The sequence below is a fragment of the Pieris brassicae genome, chromosome Z (genome assembly GCF_905147105.1).
Source record: "Pieris brassicae chromosome Z, ilPieBrab1.1, whole genome shotgun sequence".
Classification (NCBI taxonomy): Eukaryota; Metazoa; Arthropoda; class Insecta; order Lepidoptera; family Pieridae; genus Pieris; species Pieris brassicae.
This window is the reverse complement of record NC_059680.1, coordinates 12302253-12327969: the sequence shown is the minus strand read 5'-3', so window position 1 is coordinate 12327969 and position 25717 is coordinate 12302253. Positions and strand designations below refer to the sequence as shown.

The window sequence follows — 25717 nt, the reverse complement described above, 5'->3', positions numbered from 1 at the left end:
AATGCCAGAGGGCTCGCGGTTGCCGTTTTTTTAAGAATTGGTACGCTCGTTTCTTGAAGGAATTAATTTCAATTTGTTCTTGAAACATTGGTATCGCACATTACAATATCTTTACGTTGACATAGAGTTCATTGTAGATAACTTATATAGAAGTGTATTATAGATTTTATGTCGGAAGCGTCGCGTGCGTCCTCCCTACACCCAGGGGGAAGTTTGTCAGCCATTTATTATGGCACAACTTGGTAAACGGAGAACTATATACACGTGATACACGGATGACATATTTCCAGTACATTTATAACAATACTTTTATTAGAAAAAGCAGTAAAAACTAAAGTTTTACACTAAAAGATTTAATAATTATGATTTTAAAGTGTTATCATTATCCTTAAGTAAAAATCGCCTAAATAAATAACAAACATATTGATGTGAACTCATTCCCAACGAAAGAGGAAATAAACATTTTTTTATTTAAATGATTAATTCATGGCATGATGTTAATGGTCGCAGAATCTTGAGAAGGTTTTATCTTATAACATATACTTGACGATTGCAAAGTGGCGGAAAGTTTCTTGACTTTAGAACTGACTGAAGAATAGTCATTTAATCACCTTTTGTTAAGTGTACTTATTAGTAAAAATATGATTTTAATTCGAAGTTTCCGTATTTAATTTGAACGTACAATTTGCAAACGGATATCGTTAATGGTCAGTTTGACATAAAAACCACTCTATTAATGTCAAAGTGACCATTGGCCTGTTATTCGCTATATAAATTAATATCGTCGCGTGATACCGGATGTTGAGCCGATCAGTCACAGCTGACACATAATGTCCTATTTCCGGTCGGGTCACGGGTTCAATCCCGATAGCGGCGCCTCTTTATTGCCAGTGCCCACCTGGTTACAGAGAAATATCATTTTAAAGTTATTTCCGAACACAAACTCTTTTATACCAATAACTTGATTCCCCCAGCGGCTTGGCTCTACTGCTTTTGTACATACACATACTTCTACCAGTAAATTGGAATTAGGCGAAACTTTAGGTATTTATAGCAACACAAAAGTTATTGGTTTAATGTCAATAGGCTATTTAAAAATGATTTTAAAATCCATTCCATTTTAATTATGATAAGTGTATTAAGTAAGTTTAACCATTTATAGTTTCAAAACGCTTTTCAGACAAAACAACTTCCGACGAAGTTAAACTTCAAGACGCGCTATAATTAGTGATATATGTGAAGACATTATTTATAAGCATGCTACGTCACGGTCGATTCTGACTGCATTCTGTCACGTGACTGACGTATATTCAATATAATACCACGTTTAAACAGATTTCTCTCAATACTTTTTTCATACCGTCTAATACTTATAAATTTTAATAGTACGATCGTACACTGAACTGAACGTTATTTATTTGCGAGACAATCTATGAAAATCATGTACAATGTACCAGCGTCTCGAACCATGAATAACTTAATTTCATTAAAACGATTCGCTAGGGCCACATAGAAGCAACTACACGTTTAGCTGTTCTTAAGGTTAAACGCAGCTTACTCATTGAAATGTAATCAATTTTAGAATTCATCCAAGACATGGTTAAAAATAATTTAAATTGTTGCAAATATTCGTTACAAGATGTCGATTTTACTATCCTTCGATTAACGTATGAATGGTGAAAAGTGTAACAATAGAAAAGGGAAATATATACGAAGAAACAGCTCTATTGGGCGAGGCGAGTGCCCACGGCGAAGTGTGTAGCTAGTACAAGTAAATAGTACTGTTTTTAGGTTGAGCAAACATTTGTTCCTCTTTGTGTGCGTATTATAATTTTTGTGGAAGTTACCATGCCGTTAACAAGAATTCTCTTCGTTGACTAGTGTATTTTTTCTATAATAACGTTATCTTACAATCATTTAAAAAAATCCAGTGGCGGTAAGTTTTAGGTGTATTCCTCGTTTCGTGATCATTTGTGAGGGACACACGCTGAAGCCACACTGCTACTCTCATCATATAGGGCCTTGTTTGTATACGTGGACTTTGAAGTTTTTGTTAGTGGTAGGAATATAGGGTATCGAAATTCCATAGGTTAGGATGTTTTTAGAATGCAAATGTAACCATGGTAACTAGACAATTGTGAAAAGCCGTTCTACCGTTAGTCCACGTTAAATAAGGCCACTGAAGTTTGTGGCTGATTAGTTTCGAAGTTTCTCGCCGATTTTTATATAAGTTTTCCTACATTCGTGTTGCAGGAAAAGCTTATTAGCTTTAGAACCAGACAGTATTATTTTATATACATAAGAGTGTAAGCATTTTTTAATTTACTGAAATAAAAGATAAAATTTTAACAATAATCAAACATTATTCTATACATTTTTTTTAATATTTAGGAAGACTGCGCTTTTCTAGAGCCTGTGCTCTTTGGTTGCAAAGGAAGCAATGGTATCAGCATTCACTCTGACCCCGTATGTCAAATACGTACGTTTTGGGCGAGTCTCAGCGCCAAGACTAAAGGACGAAATTAAAAAAAAAACATCAATATGTTTTAGTTGTTAAACATATATATAGGCACTTCGATAGCTTCTAAAACTAGTCTCTCAAACTCGAATTCACAATAACTAAATTTATATAGGTAAGCAAGTACACTTATGAACGTCAACAGAAAAGATGTTAAATTGATTCTAAATTTACATTCACTACCAGTTCGCAAGTCAAGGGCGTGGAGCGGGTAAGAAGAACTGGCAAGAAACTTTCCGCCACTCTTTTTAATCGCCAAGTCTTGAGTCATACAAATTGTTTGAACTGGAGCAAATCAATCCCTAGGATTAGGATAATTTAAGTATTCGTCAAATTTATAAAAAGCTTTATTGATTAATTTACGTTTAACGAGGGCTTTGTATTTATTTTGTGATAATTCTCTTATTTCGATATTCGAAGTTTGTTGTACCAACGAATACAATTTCCATATAAAGAGTGGTTTACCTTCTGGTTGTGAGTGAAAGAACAAATATTTATTGGATAGAGATAAGTAATTATAATGGATACGGGAGTAGCTCGTTTCATTTAATTTATTTATTGGTGTTGCTTGGAAAGGAATTCATAAATAAAAATATTTTTTGTAATGTATTTATCAAAATCGTCTTTATTGTATTGTATTAAGATGCCTTTTACATTGAAGGTAAATCAAGAAAAAGCTTACCATGATCCACCCACCCACTCTTGAAATTCTAGCTTCTACCTTTTCTTCCTGCTTGATGTTAATTGGTTATAAAGTAGTATATAAAGTTTAATGTGTTCAGTGTATCATTCGTTTAATATGTATTTACCGTTATCAATATGTGTCGATCACTTCCTGGCTGATAAGAAAGTGTTTGCTCAATAAATAGAACGTCGTTACAAATACTCACGTTAACTAGGACCTGAGTGGCATTCTATCTTTACTCATAATTAATAGAAAATCATTTGTGCATTCTCCTCGCGTGTGCTCCTTTAAATTACTCTTTTGACGATATCAAGTCAAATTACGTTACGTTACGTTACGTTAATTGTTGGAAAAAATGGAGTCCTCGAATAATACAAAACAATAATCCAGTGGCGCTACAATCTTATAGTTAGGTCTTGGTCTCTGATGGCATGATTTGTTTAATAGAATAGTAGGTGAACCGCCTTGTGTCTGGAAAATTCATAGACTTTAGTATTGTCTTTTGTTCTTAATGTGTAAAATAAAAGCTATTTTATTTTACACATTAAGAAAAACACTTTTTAATAATAATAAATGGCTTTAATCCGTTCAGAAAGTGTTTTTCTTCATAGACTTTTCTGGTTGAGACAGGTGAGGTTGTTGCTGGTATTGATTGATTAAGCCACTAGGTTAACAGTAGTTTGTAAGTGATAACTACGAAAACAAAACTAACTGAACCAACTCTATTTCATTTTGAAAAAATTATACGGTTGCCTGCATCATTAAGAAAAGATCTAAATTTGTTTACCATATCTAATCGGAAGATAAAAGTATTTGACGGACGGTACTTCATTAAATCATTTCAATCATTGAGGATTGATTCCCTTGTAATTATTTGTCTGGCAGCAGTATCAGTGCAATTCCGCATCACCTCAATGGCTGGAAGTCTTTGGTACGCTTCTCTAGGCATTTTCTTTTGCGAACTGTGGAATGGACTCCCGGTGGTCGTGGGAGATGCAACCTTCAATTGTATAAAAAGAGAGCATACTAAAGCAACGCACACACTAAAATGAGTGTCCATGGACTGCTATGACTGCTTCGTTTGCAGAAGATAAAAATAACAATGTTTTGTCTATATTAAGAGACATGTACCAAATGTTGATTAGTTATGTACCTATTGTATATAAAGATGCAATGAGAATATTTTTTAAGACATTGCTAAAAAAGTCGTTAAACACGGAGATGTTTGAACTTTCAACTTTTTTTAGTCAAAAATGAATTATCTGCCTTCATAGATTTGATTTAATGGACTGTAAGTACTACTAAGTTACACCATTGTTGAGTTACAATTACTAATTAGCTATACGCCCGAATGAGCTGTTACAAAACAAAAATCAACTCTTTTGTTTAACAATCACATCCGGCTCAATAAACTTTCTTTTTGAAACAAATTATGTGCTAATCAATCTTTATTTTGTCTACAGGAATATATTCCCAATTGACATTGCGTTAAAGATGAGTATCGTTTGTATATTTAAGGTATTTCATGTTATGACTATTTGGTAATATATCGCAGGCTTCCTGCTATTGCTATATATAATATGCTATTTACTACTGAATACTTTAGACTTTTATTTAACTACAAACCTCCGAAGCTGAATTCGGTTTTCATGAAATATTAAAAGACGCAAGTTTGATATATAGGAAATATTTCTGATTGCTGTCAAGAAATTTTTTAAATGTTGAAAAACTTGATGAATCTTTATAAAATGAAATTTGTTGCGTAAATCCCTAGCGAGCGAGCACATTATAGCAATGGCTGGACACAGGCTGGGCTAACTTTTGTTTTTGAATAGCTCATACAAGGCAGAACCAGTTAACATTAGAAAGGATTGCATGAATAGTGTTCAGATCGGAGCTATCCTAGACTAGTTGAATTCTGCAGAATCATTCTCATTAAATAATTATTGGACTTGGAAAAGGAATTGATTGTGTTTTGAGTTAGATGGTCCTTCGAGGGATATCGCGTTACGATGGAGTCAATTTGGAGCTCTTTTCTATAAGATGACTAATGATACCATTGATAATAATGGGTCCACACATCCTGGGTCCTTTAATTGAAAACTTTTTGATTAAAATTCCCTAATGGAACCTTTCGGGGGTTTTAGAGAAAGATAAAGATTCCACCCTTGTGGCTGGATTTTTGTTATAAAATACTGCGTCGCGGACGTGTCAGTCTTTGTTGTATACGTATATACAACGTGGGCATGTTATTAACACTCGCTCGATATCGCATGTCTGAAATCTAACGCAAAGGCGAGTCGGGCACAGAATGTTGTTCATGATATTATGAAAAAATGGTGAATAAACAAAGAAATTCAGAAACCATAGCAAACCCCGCTGGTTTTATTTTTATACGAACATTGCGTCGGTCCTGAAAAGTTGATAAAACTTTCCAATATTGGTAATGCTTCAGTTCGTCAATTTGTTGTTTATCCTGAAGCTGACAACTTGTTATGAACTTTCCACTAAATTAGACTTTTGATAAGTTCATGAGGTTGTGTAAACATTTATTTCTGTTTACAAATTTCGAAATGAGGAGTGAAATATTAGTTTGTTATTATATAATCCAAGACATAACGTGCAATTTAAACCGATTAAAATAATAAACAAAATGTTTCTAAGAATAAGAATAGGTACATCATACTAGTCAGTTGATTGACTTTTAAAAATTATAGATAATATTAATCATAGATAATTTATAATTGTTCTGTCAGAGTTTCCTTTTCTGTTAGATTATAGTGTACAAAATTATATATATTTTTAATAATTATTATATCGTTATGACAATTTATACCTTTAAAACATAAAATGGTCATGAAAACCCGCCACACCATAAAATAAAGTGCTTTAAGACAATATGGACCCTTCTATAATACAATTGATCACTAGCACACATTAGCTTTAGAGCTTTGCCTACTAGTGCAAACCTAGACTCGCCTAAAAGCTTGGTCATTCAGCGATGAGGCTTATCGCATTATTCACGTATGTCGAAATCCAATACAAAACAACATATAGACTACATTGCTTATCGCCAAGTCTTGATCCTGAATCTCACCCTTTGAGTCTTAGTACAGTGGTCGAGAAATTGCAATCTATGTCCCATTGTGGATGCTGATGTTGAAATTGACAGTGTACCAAACATTATTGTTTGACATAAATTAAGTTACAAAACTGACATACAAAAATCTGATCACAAATTAGGCAGAATATGTATGGGATTTTCACATTTTGTATTCGGTTTGGGAGACGTTAAGATGAATTGTAATATAAAATGAAAGTACTAGTTAAATAATAATAATAATCTTTATTTACTTGCCGACAGCTTATAGTTAGTATACAACAGCTTTATATTGCATTATTGAGGCAAAAGTAGTCGTAATCAAAACGTCGTTGGTTGGGCGGTAACGAGAACTTTAGTTCTAGGGTGAAATGTCACCGTATTTAGGATTTCAGGACAATGGAATCTCCATTGATGGGTAAAGATAGTATTTATGCAGTTCCACTTAAATATTCTTTATATATGACTCAAACAATATTCAAAGATAACAGAATAATGATTAATAAATTTGCTACAGAAATGTGAGGCAAAGAATCACCGTCATATGACTTCATAATAAGCGCGTAGTCTCGACTCTGGCCTTACCAATACAGACATTTTTAAATTTCTATATTTTGGCATGACTCTGAGGTTCCCAACTAACACAGACATATCTAGCTCTGAGCCACACTCTTAAATAAAGAGTGTATTATACGTACACACATCCATTCACATACTCATACATGCATACTTAAGTTCTTATACGAATTTTGTTTGAATATATGTAATAGTAGAACTACTTTTTCTTAAAAAAAATCTTGTATACGTGCACCTGTACCATGGAATATTTGTAATCTAGTTACGCACAACACCGGGCTGCCTAGTGTGGATCTAGCTGATCTAGCGTTAGATTAATCTTGTCATAACCATATTTCTGTCATGAATAAAGGTTTATTATGTTTGACCACTGTTTAATTTGGCTCAGGGTCGATTAATGATTATGCCTAAGCCCAGTGAACACCGTTTTTTTTAATATCTTGAAGAAATTTGCGGGTTATTCTTGCCGTATTTAATATTAACACTTTTTGAGGGATGATATAAATGGCTTTCAGGAGGTCTAACAATTTGATAGGTTCGTAACTGTATTGGAAAGAATGCGATAGTGGACAAAATGATAGCAACTATTGGTACTTTGTTAAGGGTACACACTACACATCCTTTCAATTTCATTTTTATTATATATTAATCACGTTATGAGCTATTGTTTGGATATCTCTTAAATGTACTGTTTTATTGATTTTATCTATAACTGTTATACCTCTTGATTCGTCTGTTCTGGCTCTATCAAAGTACAACTTATGAGTATGACTTTCTAGAATAGTTACCGAGATAAATTAATGATACGATATATTATTATTACTATCCTTGCAAGACAATGCAGATTATACATATATCTTCTATGAGAAACTAATACCTATTGTATTGAGATTAAGCGCCCTCAGCCCCGTTTAGTTGCGAATTACCTAGGGCCACGAATGGTCGTCTTCGTTACCTGTTTATGTCGTAATTACATTTTCTAGTGAAGTGTGTTTGTGTTCTTCGGTAGGTACTATTTTTAATACAGCTGAGTATTAGCTTTTAAATTTAGAATAAATATTACATTTCAAGATATTTATTTGACACATAATTTATTTATCGCAAATTATTAATAGTAACAAAAATTTATATCTAGGATGCAGGCAAGGGTTGTCTGTAGATGAAAGGAAACGAAAATAAATGAAAAAACGTTTTTATCGTAATCTAGTTATTTTAAAATATATTTCTTATATTATAAAATTCATCTTAACGTTGGAATAAATTATTATAGATAAGGAACGAGTTGTGCTTAGAAATAACCGAATGCTAGCTATGCTATGCTACCAAAGAAGGTATATATAACAGTCGCTAGGCTGTTTTTTTTTAAATCTTGTAGCATTGAAATCGACCCAGAAAATTGAGTTTCTTCGTTACAAAAATTCAAAACATCTCATTGGAAAGAAACATTATGTCTAAATTTTTGTCGAATAGAGAATACAAATTAGTACTTATCTATTAACCTGCCAATACCGTTATATATATTCAAGCTTTATTCCATATTTAGACCTATCCATAAAGGGGTAGGAACGTAGGTACATCGCATTTAAATACATTATCACATAGCTCATTGTATCGAATTTTTAACTTATTTTAATTATATACTATTTATTCCAGTTGACAATTGTTTTTATTTATGTACTGTTAATGCCAATATTTCCTATACTACAAGACTAAAGAGTTTTCCTAAACTTAACTTAGAAACAACTAGTTTTAAGAAAAAAAAATTGATTGTCCATCAAAACCAAAACAAATCAGTGGCGCTACAACCTTTTTAGGTCTGGGCATCAGATTTCTGAATCTGTTGCATGATCAATTGTAAATCTAATTGGCAAATAGGTGTTAGTACTCACCGTCTGAGTCTAAGGCAAGCCGGATTCCCACAGCCGGGGTTCGAACCTACTACGAGATGAGTGCACACTGAAGCCACAAAGCCAACCCTGCTGGATTAACCATCGAGGAAGGCTTGCTATTTAACATCAGCATCAGCATTACCAATAGGAGCATGGAAAAAATACTTTAAAGACGATCTTATACTCTGACATTAATAGGGGTCCCTTATGGTTCATGCTATATGCGTGGGTTTGTCACATAATGAAAGTTGAGGTTTGAGTCAACGTGGGTGGACTGGTACACGACCTGTTTCTTGACCCTTCTTGATCCTTACTGATATAACACTACGACATTGAACTTATAATAAGTTGTCGCAAGTCATTACCACCATCGACTTCAAACTATTTTCGTACATAATGCACATTTAGCAATGTTCTCAGGCAAACTGCTTTTAACCTCTATTACCTTTATAAATACCTAAATAAATTTAGATTTGTTTTACAAATAAATAAAAAAAATATCTCCATTAGGAGACATACAATTATATGTTTTAAATTATGATTGCTGTAAAATCCTTCATCCACATTATTTTTATTAAAAACAAAATATAATAGGTCTGGGATTCAGTTTTCTGTATCTGTTTCGTGATCATTTGTAAATCTAATAGGCAAGTAGGTGATCAGCCTCCTGTGCCTGATACACGCCGTCGACCTCATGAGGTCTAAGGCGAGCCGGTTTCCAAACGAAGCTTTTCCCTTCCCATTGCTGCACAGCTAGGAATCGAACCTATGACCTCAGGGATGAGAGTCGCACCCTGAAGCTACTAGGCCAACACTGCTCATTATTGTATATTGCAATAATGTTGTTAATAAATGCTGTAGTGTAAATAAATAAATAACTGAATACAAAAATGGTCGCAGATATAATATTACTCTAGATGATTCAGATATATTCATGTCAATATTATTATATTCTAAGAAATATGATAATAATAGATAAGGATGAGCTCAGATACGAATAAGCAACGATCGTTATGAATATTCATTTTAATATATGATTGAGTTTGATTTAATAAGATTACAGAATATGAAGTAAATATAAATATTGAGTGTGCTGAGTGGTTAAGCGTGCGATTATCGCACTGAGTTCTGATCTGATCTGAAAGACTGATCGAACCCGGCTGTAGCAATTTTTTCATTCAATGAGTTACTTTGACCGAAAAATCCTCTGCGGGTTTCGTGGGGAGCCATTCATTCGATAAAATTTACTCAGTGGCGACTCGGTCTGTCCGCCTGTCCCGTCTGTTTACGAGCTTTAAAATTATTATTCTTCTACAGAAAACTGATTCTAACTTGTTGCTCTAAGTTGCATCTGGTGGCAGACACAAGCATTCCATGTTTCGGGATCGGCCATACCAGTTTTTTCGTGGGACCCTCGCTTAATACCTCTGGAAGTATTTAGGTTTTTGCCGTGCAGCAAGGCCATCGCTATGGTTCATCAATTTCACTGATTTATTGTATTGTCTGGTGACGCTTCATATTCGACATTTTGCATATTGTATTATGGTTGTGATAGTTACTGCCACTTGTATTGCTAATTGGTTTTCTTGTTTCCAGGGATTTCGACACTTACCCATTGCTTGCATTGATTGCTCGGCATTATGGCATTTTCTGGCTGGCTTATATATGATAAACTACAGCCAGATTTAATAAATAATATAATAATACCAACAAGCAGTGTTAGGCTAGTAGTGAGTAGGCTTCTTGCTAAAAAGAAATCAATAATGAAACGTACATAGATCTGTATCTGTCCCATACCCCAGGATTACTTACAACGGACTCTATAGATACATATGTGAACTAAATAATATAAAGAACCTATTTAGTGTTTGCGTTCCTCTTGTTAAAAAGCTGAAATTGATTTGTTTGTCTTTTTAACTTTCTACAATATTAGTGTAGTTTTATTTAAACCGTATTCCGGTGATTTATTACGTTAAAGAGAAAGAATTGCCGATGTATTCGTCGCTAAGGTGTACTAGTTTTGATTGTAATGTTTAGCTTACTTATCCCTTAACTGGTCTAACGATTTTAGCTAAATGCGTGCTCGGTAATTCTATTAAAAGCTCTCTATTTATAGCGGCTGAATGCAGTCGCCAGCCCTACAGTCGTCTCCACCATTACGGCCCGCTATGCTGGACATGGTTACAACTACAGCGGGTGCGTGCGTTAATAAGGCTTATTTTCAAAACACGCCCATAATGAGGAAAATTGTTTCATTTGTGTTGAAATACTTCTTTAGACAAAGATACATGTGTTTTGGGAATTTTCGAATGTCTATAAGTAGTATGAGGACTTCTACGCGAAGGTGTCATACAATTTTTTTGATTATATGAATAAAAATAAATTTTCATTTTTATTTCAATATCCTTAAATTTCATTTGAAATGTTTTTAGGTGTAATTATAGATAAATGTTAGTCGTCTTTGGATATGGACCCCTTGGGTGAAGGCCTCTTCTAAGCCTTTTCAGATGTCTCTATCATTGCTGATTGTCTGTATTGGATTGTGTCTCATGTTGGCTCTTTGAAGAAATAGTGTAAATTGTGTTTGTTTGTTCGTTGTCCGCTACTGTTGTGTTCTCACCCTTATCGGCATCGATCAGACGGCCCTTTTAGTGCGTTTGAAAACACCGCACGCACTCATGTGTAGCCAGTCACGATCCTTATTCAATCATGTGTACATGCGGGCACATAACTGTTCGGAAGTGTCACAATTATTAGACGCCTACATCACATTTTAAACTATTAGGTCGAAGCTTTCAAGTATCGAAATTTGCACATGATCATAAAATAATGAACGACCCTTTATTTGCGTAAATAATATAATTGAATATTAACTACAAGTGTGACGTGGCATATCAACGCCGCAAAACTAATACATTGAAGTCAATATCGCAATTGCTGTCGCTTTTGGGAGTGAAGAGTACAAGTGTTAGACTCAGATTGTCTGTTTATTTCATCATTAGTTTTATAGCCTTCTGTGCCTGACCACACGTCGTCGATTTGAGGGTTCTAACAAATTTAATAGACTATTTAATAGTCTATAATTGCAAAGACGAGGTTCAAACGACCGCAGGGTTGAGAATACTCTCAATAAAAATAAAAAGTGCTAATAAAATTGACATTTAAAAACTTGCCCCCAGTAACGTTTAAACAATGTAATGCTGTAGGCACTTACGCAAAGAAAACATCGAAATCCTTTACTAATACGGCTCTTTACATTTCTCGTAAAAAGTTAGTCGCAGACCTCGATGTAAAGCCCTCCAAATTAATCATGTAAATTATGTACATTCGCAGTTAAAGTTTTCTTCACCTAAAGGCAAAGTAGGCCAAAGTATCAAACCTAGAAACATTCTACTAACAGTGTAATCTACTAAGTATGGCTTCGCTTTATAGGTAATGGGTATTAGATTGGCTGGGAAAGGTACTGACCTATATACTCGTTGATATTCTACCATATTCCATGATATATACCGTTATAAAGTGTTATATAATCATGCGACTCGCAGGCAGATCGTGCGTTTGAATCCCGGTTGTGACTGTGTCTCTATGTTCGCATTTAATACGTCTTTCGGGGAAAGACATCGCGATGAAAACAGCCTTAGCCGCTTAGTATGCATGTATGTAGTGTGGACTCAATTTCTGCATGAAGGCGGCCATTTGGTCGGTCCGTAAATTTCTGGTTAAATAGTGGAGGACGACGTCTGGCACGGAAAAATTAAAAAAAATGATACCAAGATCCATTTAGGGTTGAAGCGCGGATGGTTTGTTGATTGTTCACATCTATGTAGCTTAATAAAAACAAAATACAATCTTTACGAATACAGCGATACGCTTATTGATATGTATATTAGTAATAAGCGAATTATATAATATTATTAACTAAATCCAATTCCTTTATGTATTTGTAAACTACTTGTTCGTCATTACCGCAACAAAAAAAAATATAGAGTCGTGTACAATCAATAAAACCTTTTTAAATCTAGAAGTATTTCCGAACCCATTCGACGTAGGGGCCTTCAAGAAACGAGCGTACCAATTCTGAAAAGGCCGGGAACATACTTGCGAACTTTTTGGAAATGTGAGTGTCTATGGGCACATAACATCGGGTGAGCCTCTAGTCCATTTTCCTCTCTTTACATAAAAAAGGTAGATTTAGAGAATATTGTGTGTTTATAAGTTATAAATCCAATAAAATTAATGATAATAGCTATCTCGTCGTATGGTACTGTCGTAGAATCCGTGAAATCAGGCTTCTTCAACAACAAAAAAACCACTCTATGGTTAATTTAGCGTCCATGGCAGTAGTTAAGGTTTTTCGCTGGCGTTTTTTTCTAATAAAAAACTAAAAAAAGTATTTACAGTGCTGCTTTAAAGTACTGTACACAAAACAGGACAATATGTTAGTCGGTCGTTGATCAGATTACTTCTACCTATTAGGGCGCGCTTAGTTGCTCCCTACCTTGTTATCCGCTAAACGATTTTCGCACTGAATAATCCTGTTATGTTACACTGAAAAGGCGAAAAATCTATGCGACACTTTTAGAATTTTTCTATTTAAAGCGCACCGGATATTATTTTTATACCTATTTTCTTCCATCAAAGATGCAGCCATCGCCCGTATCATTCGTATATACTATGTGAAACCAGCTGCCCGTCGAGGTAATTCCGTAAGAATCGTACTTCAAGCAAGGAGTTTACTGTTTCCTTAAACACTGGCAATTCACTCGCGAACCTCACAGCATGCGTAGCCATTGGCAGCGAAATCATAAAATAACCTACCTAGTACATAGTATCGTCTCCTTGGTTGTAGCGCCACTATTTTTATTTAAATACCTCTCATTTTAATCTAGACATAATAAAAATACTTTAGGGGTTGGATGACAGTTTTTTCCATGGCTATGCGAAGTTTGTAAGATATCGTGTCCTAACAATTGACTGAATTTTAATTAAGACGCAATCAAATAAAATTTATTTGAATTGCGAGCCAATCCATAAATAATTAAATATGTAACTAACTGCTGATTATAGAATACCCAAAAAAACACATCTAAGATAATATTTATACGTTAATCGAGTTTTATCATTATAATTAAATTATATTGTAGACGTAAACATCTACATCTATCAACTGCAATTAGAATGAACAGAGGAATGTGTGTGACCTTTGTATCATGATAAGTCTGCGTCGATTGGCATTGAAATTAACTATATTATTACAATTGTGCAAGCGCAACTGGTTAATAAGAGACAGGAGCTATGTTCGAATATTTATATTTAGAAATTATAGTTCTTTAAAAACGTCAAATTTAGTCATGTAAACATAGAAATATGGCTGCCCTGTTTTTTATTAGCCAACTCTTTAATGAATGATATCATAATCTACTTACAGTGTAATGATTCTCAGTACTCTGTGGAGGTTAGCTTTGTCGCTACCACTGGTAATTCGAGCCTTCCTTTGTTACTGGTTACAATGTTTTTTTTTATTATATCTCAATTATATACAGAATGAACCTGCTCTGACCTACAATTCCTAGTAATCATAATTATGTTACCAACATGGTGTAATGGTTGCAACTCCTTACAAACGTTGTGTAATACAAAAAAAACTTGGCGATTAAAAAGAGTGGCGGAGAGTTTAGTTAGTACAGTTCTTCTTTTCCGTTCTACGATTTTGATTTGAGAACTGGCAGTAAATGTAAAATTAGAAGCATTTAATGTATATTTATTTTTTATTGACGTTCATAAGTGTACATTGTTTTACCTACTGACTTTGACTTTAGACTACTATCTCGTCGTACATCTATAAAAAAAATCACCATTATTAACAATGCCATTTTCTACTAGGCTAATAGACGATCAGTATATATCTGACACACGCCATCCAACTTTTGGGTCTAAAGGATCAGTTTCCTCACTATGTTGTCCTTCAGTGTTAAACTGCACAACGGAAACTCTATTGGAGAACAGCCGGGGTTCGAAGCTACGACCTCAGGGTAGATAGTCGAATACTAAGCTATACTCTCTTCATGATTATAACGAATAATAATTAAAGACAAATTAATGAGGAGACTGAGTGCAGTTCGTCAATGTTTTTGTGTACAGTGTTGCCTAATTGGTGTCGCTTACAAATAAATTGGGACTATTAGTAAAGCGACTAACTAGCGTGGGCTGTGAATTTGAACCGATGAGAAAAATTGATTTAGCTCATTAAGTCTTCATAAGTATGTCAAGCTGTCGGACTAATAGCGATCCCGTTACGCAAGAGCTAGTCTGCTTACGGCCTATTTTCCAGATGAAATATTGAAAAAGATTTATAGTCTGAGATTTCATACTTTGAATGCGTCATTAGCTACTCATATTGTCTTACAGAAGCATCCGCTGCGATGGTCAAGTGTGTGTTGGCGCATGTCATAGATTTTTGGTCTTATAAGGCGGTTTTTTGCCGATGTTTTTCTTCTACGTTTTTTTTTATAGATCAGGGGGCAGTCTTGTAGGTGACTCACCTGATAGTGACACCGCCGCCCACGAACGCTTTCAATTCTAGAGGGCTCGCGAGTGCGTTGCCTGCTTTTTAGGAATTGGTGAACTCTTTTCTTGAAGGACCCCAAGACCTTTATTAAATCGCTGATTGCATGCTTAACCAAACCAAACCTATGCAAAGAGTACTCTTTCTGATCCAGTATTCATGTATTCATATTTAAACTAAGATAACCAATTTATTTAGTAATTCGATTAACTTTGTAATTATAAAAGATGTTCTGCTTAGTTTCAATATTTTCAACTGGCTTCGAAGCCAAAGCAGAGGTTTATTCGAAGTGTAGTTGTTGCACAAATTATTCTACCAATCCATATAAGAGAGAATTGCAGATCTCTTTTGAGACAATATATGCAAAATATTTGACAACGGTGTGCATTGACAAGCGAAGTCTATATATGATACTTCTTTTAATTTTATTTATGACGAGTGGAGCTATTATTGCGTACGGTACGTTAATACCATGAGATATTTTAACACCGTACATTTACTCCACTGGCGAACCCAAAGGTAGTCTTGGCCTCTGAGACAAAATGGAGACTTGCGATGGTCTTGTGCGGTCGCTAACCAATCAGGCCGGCAACGTACTTGCGAGCCCTCTTGCAATGTGACTGTCCATGGGTGGCTGTATCACTTAACATAAGGTGAGCCTCCACATTGTTTGTCCCGTGTAATTAAATATCAATAATAAAATAAAACACAGGAGTTAGCGCTAGTCCACGGCGTGTTTTTGGCGCTATCTAGTTGGGGGATCGTTTGGTGTCCAGATATGCTTTCTGGACACTCCATTCCCATTATCTTTAGGCCACTGCAGCGGAGTCATTAGGCTTTTGATTATATTAGGTTCCCACCATCTCTCTGAGCTCTGAGCACAGATTATTTAATCCTCAAAAGAATTTTTCACCTCTAAAAGATGAAATAAAAATATATGACTCCTACGTCCTAATTAGAACGCTTCGTCGCACTTCGATTTCTAGAGCACGTTTGACGAGTCAAGGATTTTACGATTATATTTTCTTACCAAAGGTGGAGGTTTTCCTTATCATACTATAATTATCATAAATATGGGAAATATTATTTTCTAACTAGCGTTATTTTTGGACGTCAAGCTGGAATACAAAATTCCACCAGTTTTTTTCTGCGCATCACTACTACGTGAAACCAGCTGTCCACTGTAGTATTTCTGAAGAAATTCGTCTAAGGAAAAGAAAAGAGCGTACCAATTCTTAAAAATCCGGCAACGCCCTTGCGAGCCTTCTGGCAATGTGACTGTCCATGGGCGGCGGAACCATCCTTTTATATAAAAAAACGAGAATCCTTTGTATTTACAAATATCAATGGATCGAGTTAATATGAGGTATATTAGATATGTATATTATATGGATATATATAAGACTTATATATTGCTACAGTATAATGTGTTGTTGTGTCATGATTCGTTTTAATTAAGTTGCAGTCAAAGGAAAGTTTAAGGCACCGAAGGAGTCTTCCGCTATGTAACACGGGAAATGAACTTCCGGTGAATGTTTGTGACAGTTTTGTTCAATATTTGTGAGAACACTAATATTTGAGAGAGATTTTCAGTTGTTGATCGTTGGTTGATAAGGTTAGTAAGGCGTAAACTCGTACAAGCATCCTGGATTCAGCCTATATCTGTGACCCTGTTTATATAATGGGTGTGATTTTAATAGTGGGTTTCATCAACATAATGTGCAAATATGATTTTACATACGACCCAGTTTCCTTAAGTCTTTGGAACGTAACTACCTGCGTGCGTTTATTTTTAACTTCAATCTTCGTCTTGACAGTTCGACGCTTAAGTTCTCCCCACAAATGAGGATAAATATCTATCTCCACGATAAACGTATTTTTTTTACACATGTTATACTTACAATTACGGGCCACAGTCTCCTTAATAAACATCTGTTTGTCCTTGGCGCGACAGACAATCTTGTGCCCTTGTGCAGAGGCTGTTTCAGCCCCGAAGAATTAGTCCCAACCTAGTCCTGGAATGCGTGGAACAGAAATTATCGCGGCGCCATCTAATTGCGGAAAAGATGTTATACACCTTTATAATTATAATTATCTTCGAAATCGCTATTAATAAAATATTTTCTTTAGTATATACTTAGAACCTTGAACGAAAATTGGTAAAGCGTCGCCCGAGAAGGCTGCCCGTTGCCCTTTTTTTATTTTGCATCTCTATCATTCGTATTGTAATCAAGTCAAACCTACAGCTCCCTATAACGTCTGTCTCGACAGGCAACACAATTCATAAGTCAACGTCGCATAGGAAATGCAATTGTTAGCAATATAAGGACAGACAGGTAGGCTTTACCATTTGCGTTAAGTCTAGCGATGGATTACGAATGAGCAAATTTATAGATATAAAGATAAGGATTGAGATATCTGTATCTGTTTCGTTTTCGATTGGTTTTTTCTAATTGGCAGGTGATCAGCCCTCTGTGCTGGTTCCCTTACAATGTTTTCCTTCACCTTTCGAGTGTTACATACATTGGTACACTGAGATAGAACCTACGATCACTGCTCTTAAAAAGATGGTACTTCATTTCATTTCCATAACCTTATAGGAAATTGTGTAAACTATTTAAAAGGTCAAGGTAAATATATAATGTGGACTATCTTTCCCACTCTACTCAGATACTACTCAGATGTTAAATTTAAACGTTTTCCGTGGATTAGTGGTTAAAACATAGAACTACTAGCCACTGTTTATGCAATGCATAAGCCGATAATTAATCTGAAAATCAGAAGCCACATTTAACTGTTAGTTCTATCACGTTAGCCGACTTACCTTTGCCATTTCATATAAAATTCAGCAGATAGGTCTACTACAATTTTAATAGTAGTATCAATAATGACTACTCCGCATACTACTTGTATAGGTAGAATCCCATTTATCCCATTAACAGAACCGCAAATAGCCATTTGGTTGCCTGCACATCTTAATTAATATATCAGACAGATAACCAAATATACTTAGAGCTATATGTATGTATGTATTGACAATGTTAATCCACTGATATTGTGCGATCTCGATTTAGTTAACGCGAGATGTGTTAGCCATGTGATAGGGATAACTGTCAACGAGGATATTGAGTACACAATGGGCAGGAGAGATATTCGCTATGATGATATACCTATACAGTTTAAGATTTCATAACTTTTAATTTTATTTTGTTTGAATAACAACTTTCCTCTAGTTGGACCTAGGATACAATGTTGTTTACATCTGTTAGGCACTTAATGTAGTCCCGACCTCGCGAGATCCCGATCCTGCGAGGACTTGGACTTGACTTGGCTTCAATATCAATACCCAAGCGTAATATGATAAGATCTTGTAGGATTAACGAGATTAGGTGGCAGAAGTATCAGAAAAGTTAATCTCTTCGATGAAATGCAACCATAGCATTTTAATAATGAAAATGCCTTTTATTATAAGATTACAGTTGAAGAAAATTTCCTGTTGTAAATATATTTAACGTACGGGATAAAATTGAAATATAATCAAAGGATTATATCGTTAGATACCCTTTCAATCGCCTACAACTTGCCAGTAGTGACATTCGCACTGTAACAGAAAGCTAAGATGGATTGTCTCTTTTAATGTTTGGAGAGGATTTGAATTGACGTTCTTATAAAAAAACCAACACAACTCTTCAAAAGGAATAAGAAGAGAATCTGATTGCAGCTAAAAGTCCTTCACGTGTTTAAATTAAATCTATTAGTCACTAATAAAAAAGACACAAATCTATATGAGTTTGGGCAAAAGGTAGCTGTTTACTGTTCGCTTATTATATATATTTTATACAGCTTACTCACGCTGGTGCCAACCAGTGTTTAGTCTAAGAGAGTATTTTCATATGTCGGGTTCATAGCGACTGACATAAGTAGACGTTTATCAGATAGCACTCTCGAACCTTAAGAGGTTATTTCCAAAATTACATCTAAATATCTAGTGATAGAAGCAATATCGGAAATAAGTCCAGCACTGCGAAGGCTTGTATTAAAACTAATAAATGTGTTTCGCAATTTATTATAAACAGTTAATAAATAATAGGTTTCTTTAAAATAATGTCGTCTCTCAGTTAACCTCATAAACACATCTTAGCAGTTTTAATCGATTTAAACATTTGGTTCTCCCGTTTAAACCTGATATCTCGAAAATACCAAGATTGCGCCAGATTGTAATTCTTAATGCCACGAGATCTCGAATTAGCGATCTCGACTCGAGATTGTATTCCCTAGCACTTAGTGGTTAGTATAAAACATAGTACAAAAACAGTTGGCAATTGAGATTGGCAGCTCTGCAAGCCGCCTAATGAATGGATGGTGAGTGATGACGTGACAGTTTAATGAAAATAGGCTTAGTGGAAAAACATAGGATTTCCATTGGAAACGAAACAAATCCGTATCACGATTGATACAGGACGTCCGAGAACAGCGTCTTAACATAGCTTGTTGTTGTGCGCTCGTGTATGTAGTCAAAGTAATTCATATGAAGGACTCATATTCCGATGACATAATCGAGGCTCAATAATTTTAATGTAAACTTTATAAAGGTTATAAGGAGTTTTAAATAATCCACATTGGATATTTTCACTATATTCAATCCCTCGTAGCATATACGACTCGTAGTTTTGTTAAGGTTAAATTAAAAATGAAAAATACAATTTAATTATATGTTATTTTTATTAATAAAAGCTTGCCACCGCTCGGCACACTGATACATTGGCAAAAGAACCACAATATACAATTTTACATTTTTAGTATTTCACGTTTCTTATGTACTATTATAAAAAATACAGCAATAAAGGCTTTTATTGTTATTATTTTTATATTGTATCCTCTAAATAGCCGATAGGATTGACCTTAAGTATTTTGACCCCTATGCTTCTTGCATTCCTGTCACGTTAGCAAAATGCTTGCGGCGGAAGGATGCCGACTGTGACACGAATCGAATTAGCCTATACATGTTTTCTCACGCGGCGTGACTTCCGTGTCACGCACGGCACTGATAAGCTCATGACATATGAAAAAGCTTTCATATATACTAACAACGTATTCATTGTTAAATACATACATCTGATTTGAGACAGCCTCAATTTGGGTGGGAGGATGGTGCCATCAGCAGAGTTATGTATTTATTGTTGTGTGTGATAAATGTTTGTGTTATTACAAGATATAATCCTGAGTGCATAGTGTTCTCATTCCACCATTATTAAACCCTAAACATCTATCAAATAGCTTAAACAGTTAACCGTTAAAGCAAAAAATTATCGTGAACTTTGCTGTTTCATTCTGTTGCACTTACCGATTTTATATTAATTTAATCTATAGGTTGGTCAATAATAAAAACACCTAACCATGGCAAAAGCATGGAAGAGCTTTGGGTCCTTAGAGAAATAAAAACATGTTCGGTGGCGAGCATGGCAATTAAAAGGAAGCTTTTAAATACTTGTGTAATTACCTGTACAAACATATGGATCTCAGGCTTGGGCGCCCACTAAAGCGCAGCATAACAACCTACATGTGAGGCAAATATCGATGTAATTATGTATAAATGGGGAGGATAGAAAAGAAAAAAATATGTAGATGTATATTAAGAAAACAACAAAGGTAGCAGATGTCACAATGAAAATAAATAAACTTAAGTAGAAATGGGCGAGACACATAGCATGGAGAAGAGAAGAAAAGTGGGGCAAGAAATTAAAAAAAAATATTTAATTTAATTAAACTGGTGCCCAAAGTACAATAAACGCAAAAGGGGAAGACAATTTCGGCAGGTGGTACATGGCAGAGAGTGGGAAAGTGCAGTCAGAAATGTCGGAATTTTGAAAAGGTCTGTACCAAAAAAGAGCACACAGATCTAAATCTAAAAAGAATAAGTTGATACATATATAAATGTGGTTAAGTGTAAAGTATTTGAAATAAAAGGCTTTTATTTTGTTCCAAAGTACCTTGCTAAATACCCAAGAAACGTACCCCTACGTATCTTTCTCCATTCTTAATCGCACTTGCAAGCTTTCTGGCAGTGTTGCCTGTTATACAATATGTACAAAAATGTTTCGTTAAATACAAAACGTAGGAGTGGTCAGTGTCTACCGTAAATTCTAGCATTGATCTAAGTGGATGATATCTCCACCTAAAACTAGTTCTATTTCTTTGTAACACGTTTATCAAGCGACTAGTTGAGAAGGTATAATTTGGTAACTGATACAAGTTGATACCAGGTATCTGTGGAATTAAAAATCCTACGTGACCTGAAATATAAGTTCTATTTTGTATGGTAAAATCGTGTTTTTGAATTTATAACGTGAATTGTGTATCGTAGCTTCTAAGTGGATTAGCTACCGTAGAATTTGTTTCAAAATGCAGACATTATCTTGTTAAATCTCAGTGTAATCATATCAAGCCCTTTAGAACATATCCCGAGTCCTGTTTTCTCTTTGAGGTGTTGTGTAATTAAATACCTTAGTTGCCTAGAGCACTACGCAATATAACACTATGTAGGTGAAGCGTGGGTAAGTTATTTCCGTTTGTAAACGCCTAAACACCTCAAGACCGAATTAAGCTCATGGGTTTGGTAAATTAAAATGCGCTTTATTTCAACGTTATAAGGACGAATTAATGTAATTTCAAGTTTGTTAACATTTAAACGTTTAAGACCGTTTATTCTTAATTTGCCGAAAATGAAGCCAAAGAATTTATATTCGTCAAGGTAATTGCTGATTTTTTGTTTAGAATAGATTTAAAATGAAACCCTTATTCTAAAAGAAAATAAGTAAAAATATAGTAGTACTGTTTGAGTAATACAACTAATAATTTTAATACTGTTACTAAATAATATATTAAGTTATTTATTGTTAACCTCTTAGCGTAACAACCGTTTCGATATTCTTTATATATCTCTATATCCATTATAGAATGTACTCTGTACAGTATTTGCAATATTCTTAATCTACATAGTAATAAGAGCATCTAATTATTACCTTAAGAGAACAATTATTTTAAATGCTTCCCATTTCGTAGAAGATGAAAAAAATATCTTCCCAGAACTACGTCAGTTCAACGGCGTGAGCATAAAGCGAGAATTGCATTAACAATGTTATTTGTAATTTGATTTGAACATCAAATAAGCTTGTTATGCATTCTTATAATCTGCGCTTCAGCTTTCAAATTTCCTGTAGTTGCCAGCAAAGAGCTTTTCACATGAAGCAGTCTTTTGTTTTAGACTATCCGAACATCCCTGAAGCTTGACGATATAGTACCATTGTTATCACTGTCTGTCCAAATGAATATCAAGTAGATGAATCGAAGGTAAATATAGTGCTTTAGATGCAATTAAAAGGAACGATAAAACTTTGAAACTTAAAAAAAAATTAACATACTAATGTACTTATTATATTTTGACTGGCAAGGCTTTGCAAGTTATGTACCTAAATCTTCCACGTGTATCATTCTAAGCATAAGTGAAAACTGCAATAAGCTCCGTGCAGTAGTTTCTGAGTTTATCGCAATCGGACATACAGATAGGCGCTGCGGATGTTTCCTTAAATACAACAATTTCAAGAGTTTTTGGAGGAGTGTAATTACAAACACACACAGAATACTAATACATATATATATATATATATATATATATATATATATATATATATATATATATATATATATACAGACCCGCCAGAAGTTGTCCTGCATGATATTTCAAGCAACTAGGATATTAAACAAAGTATGAAAGAACAGACCGCAGCGCCATCTGCCGGGCTGATTTGACCATCCAGGGCGCCATCCAAACGCATAATAACGCATAACACAATAAAATCATTCAAATCGGTCCAGCCATTTAAGAGAGGAGTTCAGTGACATACACACGTACAGTAGAATTATATACATAAAGATAGTATTGTCTTTTGTTAAAATTATGTTATAAGTTTTAATAATAATACATAGCTTTAATCCGTTCAAAAAGTGTTTTTCTTAATACATAAAGATATATAAGTTAGACATATTATTGTGTAGGCATTATTAAGCTCTACGACGTTTCCTTGGAACTCAATCTGATGTTATTATAAGGCAGCGTTCGTAAGAAACGTTTTCGTTCCGTGTTTTCTCCCATATACTTTGCATACCCACTACCACGAAAGTCACACATAATGACGTTCTATTGGTAAAAGAATTTTCAAAATCGGTTGAGCACATTCATCTGAATATTGGCTCCTACAACCTCACTAACAGTACCTCTTAATAATTAGCATACCAGGACCCCCTGGTGAATCACCCGATTATTCACAGGTCATGATTATTTCCTGGATGGGGCACTCAAAACTTTGCTTTTCTACAACAACATTTGAATTTTTTAATTAGATTGTTTTATATTTTCATGCGCTAATTAAAGATTTCAGTTGGCGTCTGGTAGTTAGTACACGAGAGCTGGTGCTTTCCTCGCTCAAGCGCTGCTAGTGTTAAAGGTAGACTGGGACAAGGACCAATATTTTTATAATTTTTCTTATTACTATATAGGTTAAGAAAATTGTAATTTAATTTTTAATACGTTACAAAATTTATAATTGTAATATACACAGATAATTTAATACATAAAAGTTGAAATAATCAAAAACGTGAAATAAATTTGGAAACATGGCAAGTTATTACGCTGAAAACCTATTCCAGATAAAATCTTTGTTACACCAGCATCAGCATTACGCATTCAGAATTATATCACGATAATAGCTCGTTCAACGTATCCATTTGAAAATACTACGAAGCTGTATAAGCGTACAGGTCTGGCTGCTCCCTATCCTGCTCACCGGTCTTGCCATAATATTACTATCTCTGTAATCCTGTACATCGAAAACACCAAGAGCTAGGCACTTCATACCAATAGTATTTACACTGTTGTTTCGTAAATAACTTTAAAAATTATTTTAGCAGCAACACGTTCTCGGGGTGTTTATTTTTTCGTTGTCTTATAATAAATATTTTATCTCCAATACTTCTCCTGCACGGTTGCAAATATCTATTATTTTCATGGCGCTAGTTTTGTGGGGTTTCTAAGTCGTTTCGTACATAGTTCAACATCACCTAACCAGAATATGCCAGACAACTCATATCCTCGGCAGCAAAATGTTAAAATAAATTTACAAGTTTATTAAAATTTGTTTAATGTTTTAGAAGTAAATAAGGCAATCGTTTAAGTCTAAATCTTTTGTGCAATCAAACGCTTATCCAAATTGCTTATTATAGTGCATATCAAAGGGACTCTAAGCGTTTCCATTGCCAGCAGAGTGAAGTGGCTGTTCAGCCTCTCTTAGACTAACTAACGACAGAATACCGATCGATAAGAATCGGCAAGTTTCTTTCCACGATGTTTTATTCTGTCTTTCGTATCGCTTAATTGGTTAGTCTACACTAATATTAACGTTTGTTCTTTTGTGGGCAAAAGGAACGTTAATAGTATGTCAAAAAGGCTATAATTTACAAAACGCTTAGGTTTAAATAACAAAGAATAAAAACTGGACCAACAACCTATAAAACTTCACTTTTCTACTATTGCTAACCTTGAGTCCCGACCGGCAATTCCCTGGAGTCGGATTTAACTCTATTCCCATAGGCAATGTTATATGCGCTATAGTTTACCTATTGTTTTTGTCGTTGTTATATACGTTTTAAATTTTTCCATATTTTGTAAGATTTATTAATATGATTTTTACACTTATTTCATTGATGTGCTCTAGAGCACACGGATTCAGTAATATCTACAGTAAAGCGTTTAGTTATACGCATGTAATTACTTGCGCATTGACAGGCGATGATTTGACAATTTTGTCCAATCACAATCCAACCGATTCGCTTTTTGTTTTACATTCTCAACTCAGAAATGTATATTCGTTTAATTTATATTAAAATAATTTAAATTTTGCATTGTTCCAGATTTAATATGACAACATAAGCAGACCGGTGAGTGCAGTTACACTCACTGCTATTTTCTTTACTTGCTCTCTTGCTCTGGTATCTGGAGTAACTACCTGGGGCTGCAGTTCATACCAGCGCGGCTCTTATCGGAAACTTGTTTGTGTCATTAACATTTCTCCTTCTAGTCCAACTGTCGTTTAACATTGTCACTCCTTGTCTCTGTATTGACCTATATACACTTGCAGCCTTTGTGTGTCGTTCTGACGTTATACACCTTTGTCGTTTATTCTCTTTGTATCCCTCCTATTACCTTTGACACTCTATGCTCATTATTTCAAATAATTTTTCCACAGTTTGTGTTATTACGTTTGGTTAATGTATGCTGTTTCAAAATTTATATCTGTACCTTATGTCAGTTGAAGTTTTAGAATATAAT

At 34.6% G+C, this 25717-nt stretch overlaps 1 protein-coding gene across 4 annotated transcripts in view; it reads left to right on the top strand.

Annotated features, from left to right (window-relative positions):
- The window catches only part of LOC123718691 (abnormal cell migration protein 10), a 59089-nt gene that overhangs the window by 5376 nt on the left and 27996 nt on the right, over positions 1-25717 (top strand). Inside the window, exons 1-2 of one of the 4 annotated variants that reach the window (XM_045675408.1) lie at positions 7811-7884; positions 25300-25326. The exons of 1 other annotated variant lie outside the window; for it this stretch is intronic. The gene's annotated coding sequence lies outside the window, so the exon portion shown is untranslated. Of the gene's footprint in view, positions 1-7810; positions 7885-25299; positions 25327-25717 lie in introns of those variants that run through there. 2 more of the 4 variants (XM_045675407.1, XM_045675411.1) reach the window with 2 other exon arrangements.